Source organism: Carcharodon carcharias, chromosome 12 (assembly GCF_017639515.1).
Source record: "Carcharodon carcharias isolate sCarCar2 chromosome 12, sCarCar2.pri, whole genome shotgun sequence".
Lineage (NCBI taxonomy): Eukaryota > Metazoa > Chordata > Chondrichthyes > Lamniformes > Lamnidae > Carcharodon > Carcharodon carcharias.
The window spans coordinates 43,463,177-43,476,968 of NC_054478.1; the positions used below are offsets into that span (position 1 = coordinate 43,463,177).

The 13,792-nt window shown below is 39.8% G+C and overlaps 1 protein-coding gene across 1 annotated transcript in view; it reads left to right on the top strand.

Annotated features, from left to right (window-relative positions):
* LOC121284946 (low-density lipoprotein receptor-related protein 1-like) overlaps positions 1 to 13,792 on the top strand; it is a 1,922,347-nt gene that overhangs the window by 703,101 nt on the left and 1,205,454 nt on the right. The gene's annotated exons all lie outside the window — the stretch shown is intronic.

The window sequence follows — 13,792 nt, forward strand, 5'->3', positions numbered from 1 at the left end:
GGAGAATTCTGGCCCATCAAAAATAATTGGCAAAGCTGTTTCCTGGTTTTATTTTGCAGGGGCCTATGAAAGCTTTTTTAAGTACAGCTGGTTTGGTGTTTCAGTGCACTTTATCCAGTAGAGGACCAAAACTGCACTGAGGTCCCAAAATCTTAAGACTTTTCATTCAAATATTTTTGGCAGGAGCAGTGACTGTCGATTTTAACCTCTGCTCAAAAATTGAGTGGTGTGTGCTACAGCTTGCTCAGGTAGTCTGAGTTGCTGTGGCAACATGCACTTTTACATGTATGTAGTCTGGAGTAATGGATAATTATGGTAGAGGCTCTAACATTCATTCTGTCACATGGCTGACCAGGTATCTCTGTCATTTTTACTGCCTCCCATTGGTGTGTGTTGGAAGGACTTGCAGGTTGACACGTAACCTGTTTGGCTGTGATATAAGCGCACCTTCCTTATTGGCCATCAAGTCCTGGGGTGGGACTGAAATCCAGAACCTTTGGCTCAGAGGCAAGGACACTATTGATTGCAGCACAATACCTCAGCCGGGATTTTCCGGCATCACCGTGGCAGGACCAGCTGCAGGGGATGTGGTGAGCCAGCCAAATGCCTATTGATCTTTGGCGGGACTGGAAGGTCCCAGTGATGGGCTGGGCTGGAAAATCCCGGCCCTCCTCTCAAAAAATTGTGTAGGCTGAGTTTTACGTGGCAAGTGAACAGGTTTTTTTTAAAAGAAGTTATCTGTCACCATATTGTTCATCCTGTAAAATAAAGTGTAAGAAGACAGGAATCTTTTTAAAGGAGAACTCCATGATATCAGTCCCAAATTGGACTTTTTCCTGATTTGGTCCCTTTTTCATGATCCAATTTGTAATCATATTCTGCATCTATTTTTTTAGACCACTTGCTGTAATTTATTACTTCTGAGATTACCTTTTAAGGCTGAAAAAGGCCAGGGCTGAGATTTTCACAAGACTGCGAGGCCTGGACCCCATGCAGGTGGGCTTTGAAATTCATGGTCTTGGATGTCATCTCAGATACCAACACCTCTGGGGCAGTTTTGAATTTTCAAAGTGCTGATGTGGAGCACAGAGTGGGAAACATGCTTGGCACCAATCAATAGCCATCAACCTCCTTAACGAGCTTGTTAAGGGGCCTGTCTGAAACCGAATACGATTTTCAAAATTGTTCCTGGTGAGGCCAAACAACCTTGTGCACATCAGATCACTGCTGTCATGTTCCCGTGGGGCCTAAAGAAGATTCTTTCGAGGTCCTTTTGATAGAAATCTGTGGGGGCCAACTAATGCCAACATGAGCTTTGGTCTTTTTACCTTATCATGCTGTAAAGAAGGCTGTTTGTGTGTGTGTTATTGTGTGTCTGTGTGATTTAATTAAGCTGGGTAGAGTTGATAGGAATCTGATTATCTTTTGGAAACATGAAAAGGATAAAGATGTTAAGTTGAAGCACAAATAATTGGCTAGATCTAAAATTTTCATTTTTAGATAAGTTGAGAGGTTGTTTGAATTTCAAAGGGGAGTCAGGTAAAAAAGGAGTCCATAGGGTCCATAGGTGAATAGTAATATAAATATTATAATTTTATTGACCCAAAAGCAAAGACTAGATGGAAACATGAAAGATCTTATATTTGGTAGGATTGGATTTTCAAAGCAGTGTGATAACCATGGGACTCAGATGAAAAGGAAAATAAAAGTTATATTAAAGCTACTGTGGAAACCTTGTTTTTACCTATTGAGCTGGAGAGATCACTGTGTAGCTGTTAAGCTAGAGATGGCTGGAGATAGCTGGAGCTATTTGAGAAGTTGAGAAGCTACGTTAAGAAGCCTTGGGCTGCAGCAAGCAGTTTTATTCTGATATGGATTCCATATCATAAAATGGAAGGGGGTTAAGGTCATATGGTACATGTTTATTGAAGCTACAACAGTTTGCTTTGTGTAATATTACTGGATTTCATACTTAAATATCTGTAAGGGAGTCTTGCCTGGAAAGTGTTTATTTATGGGTTTGACCAAGTAGAGGGTTTTGGGGGAATGTTATGTAAGATTAACCATAATTGTGTAACTGCAATCTTGTGTCCTAAAGTTTTCTTATCTTTCTTGTTAATAAAACTTTTACTTTTAATTTAAAAAAAAACTAGAAATATTACCGGACCTCTTACTGCTGAGAATGGTACTTTGTCTTCTTGTCTTCAGGATAAGGCTGTGGTCATAACACAAGGTGCCACCTGCTCAAATTGGCAAGGCAGCAGAAGCTGCCAAATTAGCTGCCACCTGCCGTTGCAGCTGGTGCCAGGCAGGCAGCTCCCCATCCCTAACTGGGCGCCGAGCTTGTCTCCAGGCCAATTAGGCTATTTACATACAAAAATTGTGTCACATGAATGACACTGTTCGAATGCAGGGTCAGGACTGGGGAATCATCCTAGTGTAAGGATCCTGGTCCGCATTGAAAATCTGGCCACAGGTTTATCCAGCTGTTTCTCATAGCTCGGTCAACAACAACAACAGCTTGAAAATGTATAACATCTTTAATGCAGTAAAACATCCCATGATACTGATGCTAAAGATCACATCTCTTGTGAACTGCCTCAAAGGCTTGAATGTATCCTTTATGCTTCAGTGAACCGAACTGGGCACAATATTAAATTTGATGTCTGACTGGAGTACTGAGTATGACTGGCTCTGATTTGTATTGTGCTTTTTTGGATAATAGTTCCAAATTCTGCTGGATTATTAAGAATCAAGTCTATGAAAACCCATAATTCTCTCCAGTTCCCTTATCTATGAACACACCTTTGATGAAATACTTATGCCCACCGTATTTTCTTCTTATGTGCAGTCCATCTACATACGTCCATACATATTTGATCTAACTAGGCCTACCTCCATAAATTTGGCTCCCTTCCTAACTGTGTATTTGCTCAGTTTATATTCAGCTTCTGAATCTAATCTGTTATTGTAAATTAGAAATACAGTAAAAAAATCAGTCAGGACACCCTGCTCATCACTTTAACACCTTTACATAATTCCTGTAACACATAACTGCTGCTTCATGCCCTTCAGTCAATTTCCCAGCTTTCACCCTGGAACTTTGCTGTTTTAAATTAAAATACAGTAATATAGAACTTAGACAAATGCTTTAGGAAGCCAAGATGCACCACACCAGCGCATAATCATTGAGCCATGTACTTCAATAATTCATTAATGCCATTTAAGTATCATTTTAATTAAAGTAACTATCGACAACACTCATTGTGCACCTCCTGTGAAAATTCCCTGGTAGAAGACTACACAGGGAAGCCTTAACAATTGTCAAGTATAAGATGAAAAAAAGATTGAAGGTTAGTTTGGATTTCCTTCTGTTAACTTACTATCTATCTTATTTTTTGCCTATTGATTTCAGCTGAAGGTTCAAACGATTCTTGATCTTTCATCTCCATGGGAGATTAGAAATATTTATTGCTTTAACATTTGGTTTAACACTTGTGTTCAATACTTTTCCCATAACACTTTAGCTTTCACATTCCAACAATCTGTTAGTGATTAGGCATGGTTGCCTATTTTTTATAACTGTACATGTGTATAAAGGGTCAGATATCAGAAGGTAATAACAGTCCTCATATCTATTCATATTTTATAAACTCTATATTCTTATGAAGTTTAATTTATGTATCACACAAGGCTGATTAAAAATGGCACTTCACAGTACATTTGTTTATCAATAGAAATAAATGGATGTGAAAAAGAACTGTTCAATGCAATTATGCATGGGAACATTAGCCAAAGATGGATGTCCAGGATAAACCTTTGTAATTAACCCTTGCTATAGAGTAAATTCAGTGGTCCTACATGCACAGCAGGGCACTGCATCAAGGTGTTGAGTTCCCAACATAGTGGCATTGATTCTGTGACCCGTGCTTCCCTCAAGCACAAAGCATGTGACAATTATCTTAAGCATTTATTTCCTGTTGGGGTACAACAAATATTTTACTTACCCAAAAAAAAAATCTTATTTCTGCTTTGATCCAATTTCAGGTATAGAAAGATGAATCACATTTATAAAAATGCTGGGTTGTTCAAAAAGTATCATACATCTTTTCTGGCAGGTTTTAAAAAACCTGATTCAACAGTTTAAGTAGGTTTTGGGAAGGATTCTATGATCAGTTGGTACAAATGATAAGTTTTATTCCTTTTTCACCTAAAGTGGCCAGAGTTCTCATAAAAGTAGTGAATATTTTAAGCAGGAGTATTATGACAAACATTCGCAATATTTTATCTGGTGGTTCAACTGTTCAGGTGGAACCAGCATTTTGTTTTAAACTTGGTGAAAGTATTGCTGCTGCTCACAGTGATTCTCATAAAATACTGCTAAAATATTTTACATTTTTTCATTATTTATGTGAAGGGTGTTGATACTCAGGAATAGAACTGTCCTGTTTTGGCATTCACTTTGTCCCCTGGCCGCTTCCATACAAAATTAAAAAGCCCTGTGTTTCATAATTGGAACAATAATGTTGACAGATGATCTTGCAGTGAAGGAAATGAATGATGGGGAAAGTAGGAATTTGATTAGGTTGCAGAGAATGCAGCCTTCTGTCTCATTTGCATATTTGGACCCCATTCGCTTCTTCTAAAACTCTGCTCATATTTCCTCAGAAAAGAACATATCAGTATATCCAGGATAAGCACTTTGAATGGAAAGTTAACAGATGACAGATGATGAATAAAGGCATGGCTCTCAATCTGTCTGAAAATGAACCTACAATCGTCAAGTCAATGCCATGCACTGTGGGACTTCCTTCTGAAGTCTGAATAACATGTGCTTTTTATTAAAACAAATGCCTTCTGCGCTGCATAGTGGGAAATCACATGATATGTTTCCAAAATAGAAGATGTAAACAATTATAATGTGGAAAGCATAAAGGCATTCTAAATTGAAACGCCTATTTTTCCAGCTTTATAATGCCTAAACATTTAAAAGAGTGTGCATTCCACCACAAGAATCATTCGTTTGACGTGACAGTCAGAGTGAAATAACACGAAACAGGTAATGGCGACCTGTTTTGAGCCCCATACTATGGGCGGTCTTTTCCGGCCCCACCCACCGGTGGGATCATCCAATCGCAACAGATGTCAATGGAAGTTTTGCTGGGCTGCTGAATCTCTCACGGTGGGTCCCACCACCACGCCGCCAGAAAACCCCGGCCTATTCCTTTTTCCATTGATTTCAATGAAAATAAAATCGAGGGAGTACAAAACAAAACTTTTCATTCATTATCACCTTGTTTTACCAGACTAATTTCAACATCAGATCCTTTAGTTTAATGGTACAATTTATTTTGATGTGGGTTATTGTTAACAACAAGCCCAGTTCATCATCTTCTCATTATTCATTCATGGGATGTGGGCATCCCTGGCTAGGCCAGCATTTATTGCCCATCCCTAATTGCCCTTGAGAAGGTGGTGATGAGCTGCCTTCTTGAACCACTGCGGTCTATGTGGTGCAGGTATACCCACAGTGCTGTTAGGGAGGGAGTTCCAGGATTTTGACCCAGTGACAGTTAAGGAACAACAATATATTTCTAAGTCAGGATAGTGAGTGGCGTGGAGGGGAATGTCTAGGTGGTGGTGTTCCTATGTGTCTGTTGCCCTTGTCCTTCTAGATGGTAGCGTTGTGGGTTTGGAAGGTGCTGTCTAAGGAGTCTTGGTGAACTCCTGCAGTGCATCTTGTAGATGGTACACACTGCTGCCACTCTGTGTTGGTGGCGGAGGGAGTGAATGTTTGCAGATTTGGTGCCAATCAAGCGGGCTGCTTTATCCTGGCTGATGTCAAGCTTCTTGAGTGTTGTGGGAGCTGCACTCATCTAAGCAAGTGGGGAGTATTCCATCACACTCCTGACCTGTGCCTTGTAGATGGTATACAGGCTTTGGGGAGCCAGGAGGTGAGTTACTTGCCACAGAATTCCTAGCCTCTGGCCTGCTCTTGTAGCCACAGTATATATGGCTAGTCCAGTTCAGTTTCTGGGCAATGTTAAACCCCAGGATGTTGATAGTGGGGGATTCAGTGATGGTAATGCCATTGAATGTCAGAGGGCGATGGTTAGATTCTACCTTGTCGGAGATGGCCATTGCCTGGCAGTTGTGTGGCCCAAATGTTACTTATCGCTTGTCAGCCCAAGCCTGGATATTGTCTAGGCCTTGCTGCATTTGGACATAGTCTGCATCTAGACATATAAATAGTTTTGCAATCTTTTTCTTTTTTATAAGGCTGACACCTTAGCTTTTTTGTTCAATGCAACATTTCCCTCTGATTTCTATGTAGGTTCAGAAATTAAACGGTTTATCAATGAGCACCTGGGGTTTAGTAGGTAATTCATATTGTGTTTATACTGTACACCACAAATAGCTCTGCAAGTAATTTGGTTGTTAGAGAATATTTAAAAAGTTTCAATAAGACATTGGTAAATGTTTTTGGATCAAGTTGTAGCAAATCCCCAGACGTGACTTTGGCTTCTTGTTAGATGTTAGATGTTATGTTAGATGAAAGAACATTTTTAATTAATTTATAGCATGGAGCCACATATGAAATTACAGGCATGACTACTGCTCCCCAAACCAATGTCACAGTAATTTTCAGAGTGCTTGGCAGGTTTGTTCTTGTGCTTGCTAGTCATTATCTATTGTAATTTGCTTACTTCCTTATCTACACATTCTATTAATATAAAGACAATAATATACCTGTTCAGCCTGCTTTTGTTGATACAGTTACTAGCTGGCCACATTATGAATGCCTGGCTGATCCACTTAGGTGACAGAAAACAATGGCCAGAATTTTCCCATCGGTGATTTGGGGGCGGGGCCCACTTGCCGACAGGAAAATGACGTGGGATGACTTCGGGAGGAACCCCTTACGTCATCCTGGACCATTTAGATTTTTAGGAAGGTGGGTGGACAGCGAAATCAGCTGTCTGCCCACCGACCTGTCAATGGCCAATCATCAGGGTGCATCAGGGAGCCTTCATCTTTCTTTATTAATGGGGATTCCAGGTTTGAGGCTTACATCAATATAGAGACTACAGTGGAATGGTTGCAATTACCGACATTCTCACCTCAGTGCACTGCACTCTTACCTCCCTATGGCACCCCAACCTCTCCATGGCACCTCTCCAGCACCAGGGCCTCTTGCTCATAATGAGTGAGGATCAGTAAGTGTGGGGGTCCCCTGCCAGTCTGCGACCCTCTCTGCATTGCTAAGGGATGCTTTCTTCTGAAAGGCTAGAACAGCACTGATTAGTTTACTCTCTACCTGCGGTGCCATTGCAGCCTGGCCAATCCCACCTGAGGAATACCTCGCAGGGCTCAGCTGATTTGTCACTCTGGAGACACAAGACACTCAGTCCAAGCAGCCAGGGCTCCACCCCATGCCCAGATGTTGCTTCATTGACGTGCTTGGGTGATTCAGCGTGGAGGGATGATTCTGGGCTTATAATATGCAGATATGTTACAATAAAGTTCCTTACATGCGATGGTGGGAAACGCAGTCCACCATTGACGGGCAGAGAGGAAGGTGCAAATTGGTTTCACGACAGTGTGAAACTGATTTTTGGCCTTCCCACTACATTGTCCGCTCTGACGCCAGCAGGCATGGAAAATTCCGCCCAAAATGTTACATCTGCTTCTCTCTCTCCAAAGATGCCACCAGGCCTGCTGAATATTTCCATCGTTTTGTTTTTATTTCAGATTTCCAGCATCCACGGTATTTTGTTTTTACTTCAAACCTACTCCACAGGCTGTAAAGTGCTTTGGGAGACCCAAAAGTTGTAAAAGGTGTTATATTTATTCAAATTTTCTTTTTTGTAAAATTATAACTGGCAACAAAACAGTCAAAAAAATGTTGTCACTGTAGTCAATTCAAGTGGATTTGTAAAATTGTTTTATCTCCACGATAAATAATAAATGTATTGGAGTCAGTTTGATCAAACTTAACATCCACAGACTAAATATAGACACAGGCGTGCAGTTCAACAATGTAGTAGAAATCTGTTCTTACTTATAATAAGTGATGCAGGGTAGGAACTTACACTTACTCATAGCTAAAAACATCATAACCTCTGAGATTGGATCTACTTGGATTTCTAAATAAATAACAATATTTGGTTGCCAAGGTTGAGGGATAAATCAACCTGATTTCTGTGCAATACCAATGCTCATTCATTCATTATTTTGTTCATATTTGTTGCCAAAAGCATACATGTCATGATCTGGAATAAGAAAAGCACCAACTTAAATGCACTGCATTTCCTGTTTTTGTGTCTATAAATAAACATTAAATTCCCATTTTTGTCTATTTGTTTGGTGGAGCTTGCCAATAACTAACTTGAACACATGCATGTCATCAACAAGTTTTATGTGTCCAAATTGCTGCATTACCTGCCCAAGTTAATTGTGAATGGTCTCTTTTGATTTCTCCCATAACGTTGAATCCAAAGAATTAAAATTGGCTGCCTGTTACAGCTCCATCTAATTAAAGACAGCAGTGTCATTGGCCCTAGAAGCAAGGCAAATACAAGACAACAGTTGAATTCTAAGTTTGAATTTAAATAAAAAAAGAACAACAGACAATGCTATTGATTAATTGTTTTCCCCTGTTGCTTATTCCCTTCCAATATTTTTCACTCTCTCCATACCTAATTGCTGCAGATACCCTCTTTCTTCACTCTGCATCAGTTGTGTTGCATGTGTCCCTTGATGTTTGCTACCACCTCACAGCTGAAATATCTGGTGCTTTACCTTATAATTTTCATCATTTTTTATAGCACTTTTGGTTTTAGTATCCCTTCCTGCTCGTTTCATGTCCTTTTAATTTCATTCTCTGGAGTGCAATGCATTTATATATCAGTATTGCTGTCTCCTGTTTGAAAGAGCGGAAGATGTTTACTGAATAATATTGGACGATGGGACTATCCAATGTGAGACTACTCTTTAATCACATAGACAAGTTAACAGAATGGGGAGACAAGTGGCAGGTGCAATTTAATGCAGATAAATGTGAGATAATATATCTTGGGAGGAAAGGCAAGTGCTTATTCAGTGGAAAGCTGCTGAAGGATGTGATTAGCAGAAGCAGGCCTAAACACTCAAAAATACAATTCCCTGATAAAGAGGTCAGTCACATTGAGCAGAAGTTTTCTCTCGTCAGGTGGGCGCACGCCCAACACAAACAGGAGCGAAATAGTGCGCGATGACATCAGTCAAGCATCCTGATGTCATTGCGATTTTTCAGTCAGTGTGTGCGCACGAGAGGTGGCAGCACGCCTGCTGACAATGAAGAGGCCTATTAAGGCCCTTAAGCAATTAATTAAGCTGCATTTTTTTGCTGCCCGCTCAACCGTTCAGTTGCTAGCCTTTGCATTTTGAACAAAACCTCATCCCTGGGCGGGATGAGGTTTCCAACTAAAAAAAACAATTAAAGTTTTTTAACATCTTTTCTACATGTCCCTCCTCATGTGACCGAGTCACATGTGGGGACATGTTTACATGATATGTAAAAAAGTTTATTTTTCATTTTGAAATTCTTCAGCTCCCTGAGACAGCCGTCAGGGAGCTGTCAGTGTGGACTCCCCCCCAGCATGCGCACACTTCCCTGCTTATGCTCCTTCCGATCCCCACCCTGGCAGCGCTGAGGCTCTTAGCACGTCAGGCTCCAACAGCATGAAATCTCCGTTGGAGCCAGGTCACGGGCAGGGGTCGGTCTTGTGACCATTTCAGGTCCTGCCCACTGTGCCCGCCCATCGAGGGGGAAATCCTGCCCATTGTGTGTTTTATATGTTGCAGTATAAATTGCAAGAGCTAAACAAAAAAAAAGATATAAGTGTCCAAAATGTTGGTTAGGGCACAGAATGTTGTTAGCAGTTTTGGGTGTCCCATTGCAAAAAAAAATACTTTAATGCCAAGATAATTATACAGCAGAGATTCACTAGGATAATGCCAGCATTATGACGCTATAATTCTAAGGAGAGACTTGAGATACTAAGACTACTTTCACTGGAGCAAGGAGGAGGTTTAACACAGGATTTTGAAATGATAGAATGAAAATGGAAAGACTATATCTTGTGGTTGGGTATTGAGTAACTTAGACTGATCAATTTAACTGTCGCCAAAAGTAAGGATGGAGGTTAGGAGAAATGTGTTTATCCAAATGATTTTTGGAGCTTGGATTGATTTGCATGAGGAAAGACGATTTCCAGCGGTTGGCAGTAAGTAACACAGGTTATCAATTTAAAGTTCTCACTGAGTGAGGATAGAGATTAAGAAAAATATTATCATGCAGTGAGTTGTTGGAAATGAGGATGCTTTGTGATGGTAGTAATTGACTTGGGGCCCATTATACTTTTCGAAATAAAATAGATAAATATTTGAAATATGCAAACAGAATAGGGTGGTGGGATTAGTTTTGTTTTGAGTCCTGCAAACAAGAGGAAGCCATTTACCTTCTCAAGCATTTCCATGCCATTAGATGACTTCAGTGTTGATCTGTGACCAACTCCATGTGCCATCCTTTGCTCAGTATCTTCTAAAAGCTATTAATCCCAGTTTTAAAATTGACATATTGACCTAGCCGTTTACAGAAGAGAGTATCAAACTACTATTCTTTGTGTGTAGAAGTGTTCTCTAATTTCACTCCTGATAGGTCTGGCTTCAATAGACCAAGCCCCCTAGTGGTATTATTTTGAGATTGATGAAATCAAAAGTTGATCAATATATGAAAATTGATGGCCATGTGGAGAGAGTCAGGAGGTGGGATATCTGGGTCCTGTAAAATGTTTGCATTGTTGTATCATTAAAATACAGGAAAAAATAATTTTTGCAATACATTTTATTTTGAGATTTTAAAAATATTTTCAATTTATTTTTAAGATCAATTTATAGACTATGTAATTAGGTTTCTTACTCAGATTTCCCAGAGACTGCTATTGCTGCTATATGGATCTAGGATGATCTAACACAACGTGAGTAATACAATGGTTACTTGATATCAGGTAGATGGAGGCCTGCTTCTTCCCTGAGTTTGAATGTGAGAATGTTGAAGTCTTACCAAACTTACATCCAACAATATACCATATATCCTTCTGCAGTAACTTTTTGTGTCCCAATATCCCACTCATTCACATTCATTTGGAGAAAAGCCTACTGCTGTCCATTGGCTTGGTGAAAGAAAGAATGACTTGCACTCGTATATCACATTTTATGACCTTGGGAAGTCCCAAAGCACTTTACAGGCAATTAAGTACTTTTGAAATGTAGTCGCTGTTATATGTTGTAGTAGTACAGAATAAAATTGTGAAAGCTAAAGGAGATGGAACAGAGCAAGTGTCAGAAATGCACTGTGGGAGAGTTTATTGAGCTCTGCAGGGGTAATTATGCTGTCTGGGGAGAATTTTCCCCCTGTTGGGGTGGGGGTGGGGGGGGTGGGGGGTGGGTGGAGAGGGCGCGGGCAGGTGCACAGCCGATCACCACCTGCGATCAGCTGCGTGCCGTCATTTTACATTGGCGGGCCAATTAAGGCCCTCCCAGTGTGATGCACACCGGAAGCACTGAGTGCTCCCTCTGTGGGAGGGGTAGGAGGCTGAGTCAGGGCCTGTGCTCTTTCACACATGCGTGTGAAAGAGTGCAGAAATCTCCTTGAGACATGAAGCTGCCTCAGGGAGTTTAATTTCATTACCAAAAAGTGAATAAAAGATTTTTAAACAATATTCAGACATGTCCCTCATGTGGCAGTGTCACATGAGCTGGGACATGTCTATGAATTTTAGTTAAAAATTTTATTAAAGTTTAAAAGCCTTCATGAAACCTCATCCCGCCCATGGATTAAGTTCCACGAAAAAGTGAAGGCTGCCTGGGCTCCTCGCCTGCCCGCCAACATTAAGGTTGGACGGGCAGTCCTGTTAATTGTTTTAATTGCTATTTAAATGGCCTTAATAGGCCTTTGACAGTTCGGTGGGTGTGCAGCTGACTCTGTGCGCGCCCGCTAAACTGAAGATCTGAGTGACATGGTGACGTCGGGACGCACATCATTCTGCGCATCGGCGAGCGGGACCCACCCCTACACACTGACCAGAAGATTCTGGCCTCTAAATTGCTCAGTGAACAAATGAATGAACACAACATTATAAAATGCTTCCGTGATAGCCACACATGCTCTCACCTACAAGATAATAGAAAGTTTTGTACATGGGGTTGCTTTACACTGTATACTGTCTCTGGTACTTCCTATAAGGTTAATGGTAAACATTATTAACTTAGTAATTGACAGTTATTAATTTATTACAGGTTGATCTATGTTTGAAGGGTATTTAAAAGCCACACTTCAGCCTTTGGAGAACTATATGTAGTTTGCAAGGTTTTTTGGTTGACCAGGCTGGATTATTCAAATTGAATTGAAGGATTGAATACCTTGTCTATATCAAGATAGGTCTCAGATAATCTTGGCTCAAGTCATTGAATGTAATGTAACTTTGAAACTTTCAACAATATCCCAAGGTGAATTCAATTCTCTTTGCCTGTTCAAAATTTCAAACGCTCAAAGCAAAGTTGTATATGAGATACATTTGAGGAGAAATGTGGCTTCCCAGCCCTTCATAAATATGAATATCTTGGCTGAATACTCACCAGATTACTCAGATAAAGGGCACTTGTAGAAGAAAAACAGCAAAAACAAAAGCTTGCATTTATGTAGTGCCTTCAACATAGGAAAGCATCCAAAGGCACTTCACAGAAATGTAATCATGAGTCAAAAATTGACAAAGAGCAAATTAAAAAATATATTATTAGGAGTATCTAAAAGCAAGGAATTTGATTGACAGCATGTACTGAATCAAAGGTGCATAACACAGGAGTGAAATCAATAAATAGTACAAGAAACAAAATTGTGAAGGCTGCTATTCATTGATAATTTGTTCACAATAGAACAAATAGTGTATGTAGAGTGTTATATAATTTGGAAGGGAAAAACCAGTAAAATCATCCATATTATCAAAATTCAAATTTGTTTATCGTGGAATTTGCATGTTGCACTTCCAATCAAGTTCAATGTTATTTAGTTGAATGTAATTTAACCTTTAGGCCATTTTTAATCTATAGAATTGCTCAAGGTTATGTAACATGTTTTGGGGGAAAAAATTCCCTTCTATGTAAAAAGGGTCATTTTAAAATTATTCCATTATGTAAATTGCATTCATTAAAGCAATAAATTCAAATTGTCTGGGCATCATAGAATAATAAACAGATTTAAAGTCAAATCTGGCTGTATGAAAGGAGTAAAATTTGAAATGGCTTTCACTTTCATTATAAGAGTCTCTGTTATGGCACTTTACATTACATTTTTATGTTAATCTTTTCCATGTTGTGGCATTCGCTATAATATGTATTAAAATAAGGAATGTGTAGCTCCGAAGCATTATATCAGCAAGAATACCTAAAACCAGCTCTTCTCGTGACAGCATGTGATATATTAACAATCTTTTATCCTTACCATCTTCATAACATCAAATGACATGAGCCCAGAAGTATATGGCTCCATTACAAATGCTTAACACTGTGTTAAGTGGCAGAGAAAAAATGTTAGACAAATGTATTAGTCATCTACTGACAAAAATATCACCAATACTGATTCCCAGGCTGTAGCGGATGTAGAAAGTATTTTTGAGGGAAATTTGAGGAGAGAACACACCCGATGGTCATAACAGGATTTTCAATAACCTGTCCCTAACAGCACTGTGGG